The sequence below is a fragment of the Mya arenaria genome, chromosome 13 (genome assembly GCF_026914265.1).
Source record: "Mya arenaria isolate MELC-2E11 chromosome 13, ASM2691426v1".
In the NCBI taxonomy this organism is placed as follows: Eukaryota; Metazoa; Mollusca; class Bivalvia; order Myida; family Myidae; genus Mya; species Mya arenaria.
Genome location: NC_069134.1, coordinates 18,330,481 through 18,345,088, shown reverse-complemented (window position 1 = coordinate 18,345,088; position 14,608 = coordinate 18,330,481). Strand labels below are relative to the sequence as shown.

The window sequence follows — 14,608 nt, the reverse complement described above, 5'->3', positions numbered from 1 at the left end:
TCGCATTGAAGCGACGTTAGTCGTTTTTACGAGATACGCACGTAACTTCATAAGTCTTTTTAACGACATGTAAGTAAGTCCTTTTAACGAGATACTTGATCATTTTAACGAGATACTGAGTCATTTTAACGAGATACTTGATCATTTTAACGAGATACTTGATCATTTTAACGAGATACTGAGTCATTTTACCGAGATACTTAAGTCATATATCGAGTTACGAAGTCATTTGAACGAAATACGTAATTTAATTGTTTCAACGTGATAAAAAAAGACGTACATCACCTGTATACCACCACATGATAGGGGGAAAACCCCAACTGTTTTGGAGTAATATTTAGTCGAAAATGGAGTATTATAGACGTAATTCTTAAATATCTAACACAACAGACTTACTACTGAATTGTATGGTGTATTTAAAGCTGTTAGTCCTCTCAAGAAAGTAAAGAGTAAGTAGAGTAGGTACCAGTTATATACCAGTAGTATAGAACAAGGGTTGAAATTTCTCAATTGTCTTTCAATATATTAAACTAGAATATGTAGAAACACGTTAAATTCTTGATATTGCTAATGAAAGTGATTTTTTTTTCTCGCATAAATTAAACGTTTATTATTTTTGTCTACACTTCTCACGATTATGGGGCGTTAAGAAGCTTTCAAAAGGGCAACATACTTTAAACTGAACCATCTATTTCGAGATAATTAATAAATGTTTGCGCCCCAACAACACGCCAGAACGGCGAATTAAGGTTTAAATGTTCGGAATAATGTTTTGTCTAATGCTATGGCAGTATTTTTTTCAAATCTATTCTATTTTGGTAAATCAGTAGTCAGCCATTATTTGATGTTAATCAGGTGAATTGGTAGGTTAAATCAGAGGCTGGGCCAATAGACAAAATACAATCCCAAACACAAAGCTGGTTAAGCGATCAACACGATATTTTGTCCAATGAGAAGGCAGTATTTCTCAAGTTTTTCATTTCTTTATTACAGTAAATCAGCAGTCAATTGTTATTGATTTTAATCAGGTGAAGCCTTAGGTTTAAACAGTGGCTGGCCAAGTTATTTACACAATATAATGCACACCACTAGAAAACTTAAAGAGTGCTAGTATGTATTTATACAAATAAATGGTAATTGTATTTATACAAATAAAATGGTAATGCGACTGTTTCGCATCAACTGTTTGTAAGTACGTACCAACACACTTTAATGATATTACCTTTGACAATATATAAATATATATAATAAAAAAATCAAATATATATATATATATATGTGTGTATATATTTAGAAATATAAAAGAACGATACACGTTTTTTTCTGAATGATTAAACATAAATTGAATAAATAACAATAGATGAAGAAATAGGTTAAAAACTATTTATTAAATGAAAGAAATCGTGTTTGGACTATTCACAATATGTTATGGTTTAACAAAAGCCTTTTGTATAAATACTGGTTGTATTTATTTTCGTTACAGGTCTTATTTTACATTGTTATATCTGATTGGATTTATTTACTGTGATCGATCGCGAATAGCCAGTATTGTCTGTCGCAGTTATGATTAAAACTTGTTTAAACACAGAAGTTTAAACTTCGACATTGCAACGTTAGACGTATTATTAAATTGCATGCATTTTTTTCTCGTCTTTTTTTAATTAAATCTTTTCATTTAATAATATTTAACAAAGTGAGTGGAATATAACATTTCTTAAGCGAATCAATCATTAGGTTTAACCAGGACTTTATGTAAATGTAAGTACACTGTTTAATTACGTAGACATGCTTATTCTATTTGTTCTTGTTTACAGTGGCCATGATTACAGAGAACTGTTATAATGTGATTCCATTGTTTTAACTACACCATGTGCTAATGTTAACGATATACAAATACTATTATACCATTATAACAAACATGATTTTTATCATATTAAGTACGACATTTTTTTTAAATAGAAAAGAAGTTAGCTGTTAAACTTAAAAAATATTCAAAAGTAGTTTGAACTGTTGTAAGTCTCACGTTTCCTTATAAACACGTTTAAACCCTCGACTTCCGGCAACATGCCTAATAATCATGCCATTTTCTAAACTGTGAGTTTATCAAAATTGAATTTAATCGTTACTTTTACAAAATGAACCATGATTTTGACATTCAAACAACTTGCTAACATAAATACAAAAGGCTAAAAGATTGAAAACAAATTTTTACTTAGATGGTAGCTGTAAGCATTGTTTAAATAGTTATTTAAACAAACAGATAAAACTTTTCTTAAGGATCAATTCAGTTCGGCAATATAAGCCTGCATGTTGTATTGTAAAGTTGAAGAAAGCATAGTAAACAAACTCACGTGAGTGTTACGCCCTACATACAATGTATTGAAAATTATTTATTAATAAGGCTGCACAATTGAAACTATTCCTTTGATGTCGTTAAAAGAAATGTTACCGGATAATAACTTCTTATTGGACAAACAACGAGTGCTATACATTACATTTGGTCAAACACATGCACACCGTGAAACACGTTATAAAGACATCATAAACTAATAAATGTATTTCTATCATGTTTAAATAATGCTTACAATTAATTTTTATAGTAATAAATGTTCACGTTGTTCTTATATTATACTTCTTCGCAGCAGTCCATATTATAAATTTGTAAAGCGTAGCGTGAGTTTCATGTACGCCATTAATTCAATATAATTTAAAAAAAATACAAAATAACACTTCAAATGATGATGATGATGATGACGACGACGATGAAGATGATGATGTTTGTATATCATATACCTGGGAGAAAAACGCCAGCGTCGATTGTTGGTTTCTTAATTAGTATTCTATTTAAAAATTAATACTGCTTACAAATTGGACCGTGTGAATATCACAGATTTTTAATCTACATATTCAACCCAATGTTCAGTATTAATATGCTATATATACAATCTTGATAATCCTGGCTGCATATTCAACTACATTCACCATATAATTGACTGTCCGCTAGCCATGTGCAACGAACTTCTTAAATTACATAGTATTCAAACGTGCAATTATTTTGAATTGATTCCAAACTCAAATGTACCGTAATCATGATATATTACATCAAGAAGGGACTTCTTCCTGTTGCCACTTATCTATAACGAGGGTTTCAAACTTTTACGGACTGAAACATTTGTTTTCATAGTTTCTCATTTGTCATCTATATGTACGAGCTATATAGCCTGGCATGTGTGTTTGATGTTTTTTTTCAATTACGTGTGCACATAACGTACTTGTTGAACACACTTGGTTGAAGGATTCAACATTTCGGACCCCCAAAATAAATAATTCTGTCTAGTATGACCGCTGTGTGTTTATTAATTTGTTCATACGTCTGGGTCTTGTATGAACGTTGTGTGTTTATCATCTTTGTTCATATTCATATATATAGAGACTGTACAGTGTACATTCCAGTTTAACTTGCATTGGTGATCATAAGGTCTGGGTCAAGTATGATAGTTGTGTGTTTATCACGTTTGTTCATAGGTCTGGGTCTTGTATGAACCTTGTGTGTTTATCACGTTTGTTCATATTTCTGGTTCAAGTATGATAGTTGTGTGTTATCACGTGTGTTCATATTTCTGGGTCAAGTATGCTAGTTGTGTGTTTATCACGTTTGTTCATAGGTCTCGGTCTTGTATGAACCTTGTGTGTTTATCACGTTTGTTCATATTTCTGGGTCAAGTATGATAGTTGTGTGTTTATCACGTTTGTTCATAGGTCTGGGTCTTGTATGAACCTTGTGTGTCTATCACGTGTGTTCATATTTCTGGGTCAAGTATGCTAGTTGTGTGTTTATCACGTTTGTTCATAGGTCTGGGTCTTGTATGAACCTTGTGTGTTTATCACGTTTTTTCATATTTCTGGGTCAAGTATGCTAGTTGTGTGTTTATCACGTTTGTTCATAGGTCTGGGTCTTGTATGAACCTTGTGTGTTTATCACGTGTGTTCATATTTCTGGGTCAAGTATGATAGTTGTGTGTTTATCACGTGTGTTCATATTTCTGGTTCAAGTATGATAGTTGTGTGTTTATCACGTGTGTTCATATTTCTGGCTCAAGTATGATAGTTGTGTGTTTATCACGTGTGTTCATATTTCTGGGTCAAGTATGATAGTTGTGTGTTTATCACGTGTGTTCATATTTCTGGTTCAAGTATGATAGTTGTGTGTTTATCACGTGTGTTCATATTTCTGGTTCAAGTATGCTAGTTGTGTGTTTATCACGTAGGTCTGGGTCTTGTATGAACCTTGTGTGTTTATCACGTGTGTTCATATTTCTGGGTCAAGTATGATAGTTGTGTGTTTATCACGTGTGTTCATATTTCTGGTTCAAGTATGATAGTTGTGTGTTTATCACGTGTGTTCATATTTCTGGGTCAAGTATGCTAGTTGTGTGTTTATCACGTTTGTTCATAGGTCTGGGTCTTGTATGAACCTTGTGTGTTTATCACGTGTGTTCATATTTCTGGTTCAAGTATGATAGTTGTGTGTTTATCACGTTTGTTCATAATTCTGGTTCAAGTATGATAGTTGTGTGTTTATCACGTGTGTTCATATTTCTGGGTCAAGTATGCTAGTTGTGTGTTTATCACGTTTGTTCATAGGTCTGGGTCTTGTATGAACCTTGTGTGTTTATCACGTTTGTTCATATTTCTGGTTCAAGTATGATAGTTGTGTGTTTATCACGTTTGTTCATATTTCTGGTTCAAGTATGATAGTTGTGTGTTTATCACGTGTGTTCATATTTCTGGGTCAAGTATGCTAGTTGTGTGTTTATCACGTTTGTTCATAGGTCTGGGTCTTGTATGAACCTTGTGTGTTTATCACGTTTGTTCATATTTCTGGGTCAAGTATGCTAGTTGTGTGTTTATCACGTTTGTTCATAGGTCTGGGTCTTGTATGAACCTTGTGTGTTTATCACGTGTGTTCATATTTCTGGGTCAAGTATGATAGTTGTGTGTTTATCACGTTTGTTCATATTTCTGGGTCAAGTATGATAGTTGTGTGTTTATCACGTTTGTTCATATTTCTGGGTCAAGTATGACAGTTGTGTGTTTATCACGTGTGTTCATACGTCTGGGTCAAGTATGATAGTTGTGTGTTTATCACGTTTGTTCATATTTCTGGGTCAAGTATGATAGTTGTGTGTTTATCACGTTTGTTCATATTTCTGGTTCAAGTATGACAGTTGTGTGTTTATCACGTGTGTTCATACGTCTGGGTCAAGTATGATAGTTGTGTGTTTATCACGTTTGTTCATACGTCTGGGTCAAGTATGCTAATTGTGTGTTTATCACGTGTGTTCATATTTCTGGTTCAAGTATGATAGGTGTGTGTTTATCACGTGTGTTCATACGTATGGGTCAAGTATGATAGTTGTGTGTTTATCACGTGTGTTCATACGTCTGGGTCAAGTATGACAGTTGTGTGTTTATCACGTGTGTTCATACTTCTGGGTCAAGTATGATAGTTGTGTGTTTATCACGTGTGTTCATACTTCTGGGTCAAGTATGATAGTTGTGTGTTTATCACGTGTGTTCATACTTCTGGGTCAAGTATGATAGTTGTGTGTTTATCACGTGTGTTCATACTTCTGGGTCAAGTATGATAGTTGTGTGTTTATCACGTGTGTTCATACTTCTGGGTCAAGTATGATAGTTGTGTGTTTATCACGTTTGTTCACAAATTTAGGTGATATGATATTTATGTGTTTATCATCTTTGTTCATACATCTTGGTCTGAAATGATAGTTGTGTGTTTATTATGTGTGTTCTTACGTCTAGGTCTAGTGTGATAGGTTTGTGTCATATTTGTTCACAAATCTGAATCTAGAACGATTGTCGTGTGTTTATCATGTGTGTTCGAACGTCGGAATCTAGAACGATTGTCGTGTGTTTATCATGTGTGTTCGAACGTCGGAATCAAGAACGATTGTCGTGTGTTTATCATGTGTGTTCGTACGTCGGAATCTAGAACGATTGTCGTGTGTTTATCATGTGTGTTCGTACGTCGGAATCTAGAACGATTGTCGTGTGTTTATCATGTGTGTTCGAACGTCGGAATCTAGAACGATTGTCGTGTGTTTATCATGTGTGTTCGTACGTCGGAATCTAGAACGATTGTCGTGTGTTTATCATAAGTGTTCATACGTCGGAATCTAGAACGATTGTCGTGTGTTTATCATATTTGTACATGCGTCTGGGTCTGATATGTTTGTTAAGGGATTATCATTTTTGTACACAGATCCTGGTTTAGCATCTATAGCTGTTGTGTTTTTATAATGTTTGTACACAAACCTTAGTCTACTAGGACTGCTGTGTGTTACAAATCTGGATTAATATGGCTGTCGTATGTTTTATCATATTTTACATAAATCTACGTCTAGTACGTATGAGTGTTGTGTCTTAATAATATTTGTACATCCATCTGGGTCTAGTACGAATGACTGTAGCTGGTTTATCGTGTTTGTACATACAGCTGGGTCTAGTATGATTGGTGTTTGTTTATCATGTATGTGCACAAATCTAGTTGTTGTATGATTTTTGTGTGTTTATCATGTTTGCTCGAAAATCTAACATGATTATGTCGTTCACAAAGCTTGGGTAGAATGACTGAAATATGTTTGTAAACAATTCTGGGGCTACAATGACTGTTGGATATTGATTTGTACAGAGACCTGTGTATATCAATTGATAGTTGGACCATTATCATTTGTGCACACTACCAGAATTAGATGTAATATATTATAGACATTTGCGCACAAATGCAACGTTAACATAATATAAAGAGTGTCATCATTTCCTCGTGTGTTTGAATACACAGTATCACTTTTGTACCTGGACATTAATTTCTATAGTGAACACGTGTGGACGCCTATATGTTGATAAAATTGATGCATATATGGATCATTATGAAGCAAATAAAATATCTGGGTATAGTATATCTGTTGGACGGGTTTCGTTTTTATACGTACATAATTAGTGGATATATAGTATGAACTTTGTCTGGTTGTCTTGTTTGTACAAATCTCTAGATCCAGCTGACAAGCTTTTTTTATGATTTTATCAAGTTTATATTTTTATATACAACTCTTGGTTTTGCATAAAATGTGGATGTTTTTTTATGTTTGAACACAACTCTTGGTTTATCATTATTCGTGGGTGTTATCATATCTGATCACAACTTGTGGTTTATCATTTTGTGGATGGTTTTCATGTTTGATCACAACTCGTGGTTCATCATGATTTGTGGGTGTTATCATATCTGATCACAACTTGTGGTTTATCATTTTGTGGATGGTTTTCATGTTTGAACACAACTCTTAGTTTATCATTATCTGTGGATGGTTTTCATGTTTGAACAAAACTCTTGGTTCAACATAATTTGTTGATGTTTACCATGTTTGAACACAACCTTAAGTTTAGCATGATCTGTCGATGGTTATCATCAAAGCAAAGCTGAATATAGCATGACTGGAAAATAGAGTTAGCTTAGGTTCCTAAATATGCGAATGTTTTTCAGATTTGTTGACGCATCTGGGTATTAAATAAGTATTAGATTGCAATGGCCTGTGTAGATAAATCGATGTTTAGAGTATCGAATGAATGAATGTTGTATACATATATCTGGATAAAGTGTGGCTTTTGCTTTTGCAAAACAACCGTTTGTGTTGAGTACCCAAAGCTGGGTAAACTGGGTAAACTGGCTTAAAACTAGCTTAAGTTGAATGTTTTTGTTTGTTTTGTACACAAATTGAGGTCTACCATATCTGTTGGGCAGCAAGCATGGCATGTTTATAAACAAAGCTGCTGAGTAAAGCATGGATGTCGCTGGGGACTTCTTGCAATACAATTTGTAAAGTAATTAAAGGGCCTATCAGCGGAGCTCCGTCGAGAAAGCACTTGAAAAATCACGATTGGCGATAGCAATACCGATGTTGTATCGACGTTTTGAAACCGTTTTTCTACCGTTTTCCTACCGTTGTAAAAGCCGATGTGCTACCGAATACCACTTTTCTGTCACCTTAGTGTTATGCCGAGGCGCCGCCGTTGTTCTTCCAATGTGTCACCGTTGGCCGGAGCTATAGCGGAGTGATACGGGAGTACTGACGTAACAGTCCCGTTGCTCGTTCCGACAGAGCATCGGCAGAACTATTTGAACATGTTCAAATATTCAAACCGACGCCGGCCGTTGATTATTTCTTCGCCAATGTTCTGACCATGTACCGACGATGTACTGACACAGGAAGTGTCTGAGCTAACGGGGTGGCGTATTATTTGTCAAAGATTCATAATCTCCCGGGAAAATTAATCGTGCATACCTTTAGATGGATGTCACCTCGAAGACGATTATCTGAATATGAGTGTGTTCATGTTCTATGTGAATGGCAAGATGACTCTCGGCGAATTTCTAGTGTCCCCAGCTTAATTATTGAAGCATATATGTGTGACACATGCAAGGGTTAATCAAACTTGTCTGTCGGCTTGACGTCTGGTATGGGTCTAATTAGTTGATTCCTGTTAATGTTATTTTCCCATGTTGATACTCATATGCGACACATAGTAGCATTTTAGATGGCCAAGGCTGCGAGGACTTCCTTGTGTTGCCTTTGAGCAAGTAAGATGTTTATCACATTACACATATATACCATCTTTGTTGCTGAGGACTTGTAAGTCACAGGAACACTATGGCAGGACCCTCCGCCTCCAGCGTTTTAGGTTAGGCTTAAATGACTTGCTGCAGTCTCTCTTTAAAATAATATATCGATGTTTTTGACGATGTCTAGATGTATAATGATCGAGCTTTTGTGGCAGAATGACTGTTTTGGCATTATGTATTTCCTCGAGCGAAGACAAGCAGTATAAAGTCTGGAAATGATGCGAGCAGTTTCTTGAATAGCTTTGATAATCTGGATTTCGCATCGACTTTTCCGTGATGGTTGTTACATAGGATTTTCAAAAGTTCTAGTCAAAGAATGTGTGTTAATATGAATGTGGACAGTGTGTGTTCCAACACTTTGTATGGAAACAGATATGGTTATTAATGGCTGGTTGGATCTTCGCACCTATGTCATTCGCCTGTGGTGTTTCTTTTTTTAAAAGTGTTGTTTTTTGGCATGTTGGCTAGACACCGTCTTTAGAATGAATGGATGTATATTGTCTAACCTCACTGCTTTACGTAGTCATTTTGTTTTATATGATATGATTTGCTGGGAGCTCTTGTTATACATACAAAACAGGGAATAATTAGAAATGTCTGTTACGAACAATCCTGTGCCTAGTCAGTGTAATCATTAAATGATTTCGTTTTGCATAAGGTTTTGCGGTTTATATGAAAGTTGGATTGTTAATTTGTTATATATTAGGGATGGCAACGAATATAATATATATATTACAACCAATCATTATGGAATAGCATAGTTAATGATGTCCATACATACTTTTAGTAGTGTTAGTCCATTTATAGTAAATAGTGTATAGTTAATGAATGATCCTGTAAAAAGTAGGTTCAGTAAAATGTGCGGATGTTTTTCATTTTGCTAAGAAATCGTGCTGGGATGGTGAATGGTTAAGTCTTGGTGCACGGAAATAAACTGCAGAAAGATTCGTGGAGGATTGAACTTGTACCGTAAGCCATGGACCGTTGGGTGGTTGTAAAAGCTAGCTAGCAGTTACCTTGAACTATGGACCGTTGGGTGGTTGCAGTAGCTAGCTAGCAGTTACCTTGAACTTGGACTGTTGGGTGGTTGCAGTAGCTAGCTAGCAGTTACCGTGAAGCATGGACTGTTGGGTGGTTGCAGTAGCAAGCTAGCAGTGACCATGAACCATGGACTGTTCGATGATTGCAGTAGTGAGCTTGCAGTTACCGTGAACTATGGACGGTTGGATGGTTGCAGTAGCAAGCTAGCAGTGACCATGAACCATGGACTGTTCGATGATTGCAGTAGTGAGCTTGCAGTTACCGTGAACCATGGACTGTTGGATGGTTGCAGTACGGCTAGCTAGCAGTGACCGTGAACCATGGACTGTTGGATGGTTGCAGTACGGCTAGCTAGGAGTTACCGTGAACCATGGACTGTTGGATGGTTGCAGTACGGCTAGCTAGCAGTGACCGTGAACCATGGACTGTTGGATGGTTGCAGTACGGCTAGCTAGCAGTGACCGTGAACCATGGACTGTTGGATGGTTGCAGTACGGCTAGCTAGCAGTGACCGTGAACCATGGACTGTTGGGTGGTTGCAGTACGGCTAGCTAGCAGTGACCGTGAACTATGGACTGTTGGATGGTTGCAGTACGGCTAGCTAGCAGTGACCGTGAACCATGGACTGTTGGGTGGTTGCAGTACGGCTAGCTAGCAGTGACCGTGAACCATGGACTGTTCGATGATTGCAGTAGTGAGCTTGCAGTTACCGTGAACCATGGACTGTTGGATGGTTGCAGTACGGCTAGCTAGCAGTGACCGTGAACCATGGACTGTTGGATGGTTGCAGTACGGCTAGCTAGCAGTGACCGTGAACCATGGACTGTTGGATGGTTGCAGTACGGCTAGCTAGCAGTGACCGTGAACCATGGACTGTTGGGTGGTTGCAGTACGGCTAGCTAGCAGTGACCGTGAACTATGGACTGTTGGATGGTTGCAGTACGGCTAGCTAGCAGTGACCGTGAACCATGGACTGTTGGGTGGTTGCAGTACGGCTAGCTAGCAGTGACCGTGAACCATGGACTGTTGGGTGGTTGCAGTACGGCTAGCTAGCAGTGACCGTGAACCATGGACTGTTGGATGGTTGCAGTACGGCTAGCTAGCAGTGACCGTGAACCATGGACTGTTGGGTGGTTGCAGTACGGCTAGCTAGCAGTGACCGTGAACTATGGACTGTTGGATGGTTGCAGTACGGCTAGCTAGCAGTGACCGTGAACCATGGACTGTTGGGTGGTTGCAGTACGGCTAGCTAGCAGTGACCGTGAACCATGGACTGTTGGGTGGTTGCAGTACGGCTAGCTAGCAGTGACCGTGAACCATGGACTGTTGGATGGTTGCAGTACGGCTAGCTAGCAGTGACCGTGAACCATGGACTGTTGGGTGGTTGCAGTACGGCTAGCTAGCAGTGACCGTGAACCATGGACTGTTGGATGGTTGCAGTACGGCTAGCTAGCAGTTACCGTGAACCATAGACTGTTGGATGGTTGCAGTACGGCTAGCTAGCAGTGACCGTGAACCATGGACTGTTGAATGGTTGCAGTAGCTAGCTAGCAGTGACCGTGAACCATGGACTGTTGGATGGTTGCAGTACGGCTAGCTAGCAGTTACCGTGAACCATGGACTGTTGGATGGTTACAGCAGCTAGCTAGCAGTGACCGTGAACTATGGACTGTTGGATGGTTGCAGTACGACTAGCTAGCAGTTACCGTGAACCATGGACTGTTGGATGGTTGCAGTACGGCTAGCTAGCAGTGACCGTGAACCATGGACTGTTGGATGGTTGCAGTACGGCTAGCTAGCAGTGACCGTGAACCATGGACTGTTGGATGGTTGCAGTACGGCTAGCTAGCAGTGACCGTGAACCATGGACTGTTGGATGATTGCAGTAGCTAGCTAGGAGTGACCGTGAACCATGGACTGTTGGATGGTTGCAGTACGGCTAGCTAGCAGTTGCCGTGAACCATGGACTGTTGGATGGTTACAGCAGCTAGCTAGCAGTGACCGTGAACCATGGACTGTTGGATGGTTGCAGTACGGCTAGCTAGCAGTGACCGTGAACCATGGACTGTTGGATGGTTGCAGTACGGCTAGCTAGCAGTGACCGTGAACCATGGACTGTTGGATGGTTGCAGTACGGCTAGCTAGGAGTTACCGTGAACCATGGACTGTTGGATGGTTGCAGTAGCTAGCTAGGAGTGACCGTGAACCATGGACTGTTGGATGGTTGCAGTACGGCTAGCTAGCAGTGACCGTGAACCATGGACTGTTGGATGGTTGCAGTAGCTAGCTAGCAGTGACCGTGAACCATGGACTGTTGGATGGTTGCAGTACGGCTAGCTAGCAGTGACCGTGAACCATGGACTGTTGGATGGTTACAGCAGCTAGCTAGCAGTGACCGTGAACCATGGACTGTTGGATGGTTGCAGTACGGCTAGCTAGCAGTGACCGTGAACCATGGACTGTTGGATGGTTGCAGTACGGCTAGCTAGCAGTGACCGTGAACCATGGACTGTTGGATGGTTGCAGTACGGCTAGCTAGCAGTGACCGTGAACCATGGACTGTTGGATGGTTGCAGTAGCTAGCTAGGAGTGACCGTGAACCATGGACTGTTGGATGGTTGCAGTACGGCTAGCTAGCAGTTGCCGTGAACCATGGACTGTTGGATGGTTACAGCAGCTAGCTAGCAGTGACCGTGAACCATGGACTGTTGGATGGTTGCAGTACGGCTAGCTAGCAGTGACCGTGAACCATGGACTGTTGGATGGTTGCAGTACGGCTAGCTAGCAGTGACCGTGAACCATGGACTGTTGGATGGTTGCAGTACGGCTAGCTAGGAGTGACCGTGAACCATGGACTGTTGGATGGTTACAGCAGCTAGCTAGCAGTGACCGTGAACCATGGACTGTTGGATGGTTGCAGTACGGCTAGCTAGGAGTTACCGTGAACCATGGACTGTTGGATGGTTGCAGTACGGCTAGCTAGCAGTGACCGTGAACCATGGACTGTTGGATGGTTGCAGTACGGCTAGCTAGCAGTTACCGTGAACCATGGACTGTTGGGTGGTTGCAGTACGGCTAGCTAGCAGTGACCGTGAACCATGGACTGTTGGATGGTTGCAGTACGGCTAGCTAGCAGTGACCGTGAACCATGGACTGTTGGGTGGTTGCAGTACGGCTAGCTAGGAGTTACCGTGAACCATGGACTGTTGGATGGTTGCAGTACGGCTAGCTAGCAGTGACCGTGAACCATGGACTGTTGGATGGTTGCAATACGGCAAGCTAGCAGTGACCGTGAACTATGGACTGTTGGATGGTTGCAGTACGGCTAGCTAGCAGTGACCGTGAACCATGGACTGTTGGGTGGTTGCAGTACGGCTAGCTAGCAGTGACCGTGAACCATGGACTGTTGGGTGGTTGCAGTACGGCTAGCTAGGAGTTACCATGAACCATGGACTGTTGGATGGTTGCAGTACGGCTAGCTAGCAGTTACCGTGAACTATGGACTGTTGGATGGTTACAGTAGCTAGCTAGGAGTTACCGTGAACTATGGACTGTTGGATGGTTACAGTAGCTAGCTAGGAGTTACCGTGAACTATGGACTGTTGGATGGTTGCAGTAGCTAGCTAGGAGTTACCGTGAACTATGGACTGTTGGATGGTTGCAGTAGCTAGCTAGCAGTGACCGTGAACCATGGACTGTTCGATGGTTGCAGTAGTGAGCTAGCAGTTACCGTTAACTTTGGACCGCTGAGTGGTTGTAGTAGCTAGCTGGCAGTTACCGTGAACAATGGACGGTTGGATGGTTACAGTAGCTAGCTGACAGTTGCTGTGAACCACGGGCTTATTTAAGTAGAAAGGCATGAGGCGCGCATTTTTAACACTATGCTTTAAACTATCAGGAATGCATTGTTAGCTTATTATTTAATATGTGCTGCTATCATTGGTCTTGCATGATCAATGGTGAAATGATCCTGCGAATTCCAATAATGCCCCGCTCATTAGGAAGTTAGTGGAATTCTACCCAGCTCAGTTTTATTCCCTAAGGATGATCAATAGAACAACAATAAAATACCAACTCACATCACTTCGTTAGGAACCTTATTTGTTTGCTTAGTGTTTTGTTGATAGTATACACATTTATGTATACTGTTTACATTGGGAACCAAAGCCTGGCTGCCCTATCTGAAGATCTCAACCTAGTTCAGTTTAGACTTTCTCTCAAACATTGGAAGCCGTACGCGGAGTGTTTGAATACTTCCTGGATTTAAAATGTTAGAAATTTAGTGAGTTTGAAATATTAAACTCGCTGGCCATTGTTACTTCGATGTATCTATTGACAAAAAGTGAAAAGAGCTTACCAGTTTTTTTTTGGATAATGTATGTGGATAATGACCATATTATCAGGTAATGTATTGTAGTTGAAGAATCGAATCCTGCGTTATCCTGTGTCAAAAAATATTTGATGGTATTTAAGCTATTGTATCCTAATCTATGTTGTTATTTAGTGCAGACGGAATTCTGAAATATGGCTGTGTCTAGTGTTTAAAATATAGGCCAGGTTGTATGACGATGAGCTCGTAATACTTAAGTAAAACTAAATCTTCTGTTCTATTCTGTTCTGTTCTTCTGTATCAATAAAGTTATTGTGGTATTTTAACTATTGAAATTGTATCCTTATCGATGTTGTATTTATTGCGAACGGAATTTTGAAATTGTTTTATTGCGTGATACGGGAGTCTTAACTGAAACCAAAACTCGATGCCATTGATTTGTAACAGAGGGGTATGCTAAATCAAAGAAAGGTTGGATTTGTTTGTCGGGTCGTTTTGGTACGAGTAGTATTTGTCAACGGATGGTTTAGGTTAGGTTA

The 14,608-nt window shown here is 39.5% G+C and overlaps 1 protein-coding gene across 6 annotated transcripts in view; it reads left to right on the top strand.

Annotated features, from left to right (window-relative positions):
• Window positions 1-1,543: 1,543 nt before the first annotated feature.
• Window positions 1,544-14,608, top strand: part of LOC128214157 (uncharacterized) — a 33,763-nt gene continuing 20,698 nt past the window's right edge. For 5 of the 6 annotated variants that reach the window (XM_052920477.1, XM_052920476.1, XM_052920473.1 and 2 more), the window contains exon 1: window positions 1,545-1,758. The gene's annotated coding sequence lies outside the window, so the exon portion shown is untranslated. Of the gene's footprint in view, window positions 1,759-14,608 lie in introns of all 6 variants that reach the window. The other variant, XM_052920471.1, reaches the window with a different exon arrangement.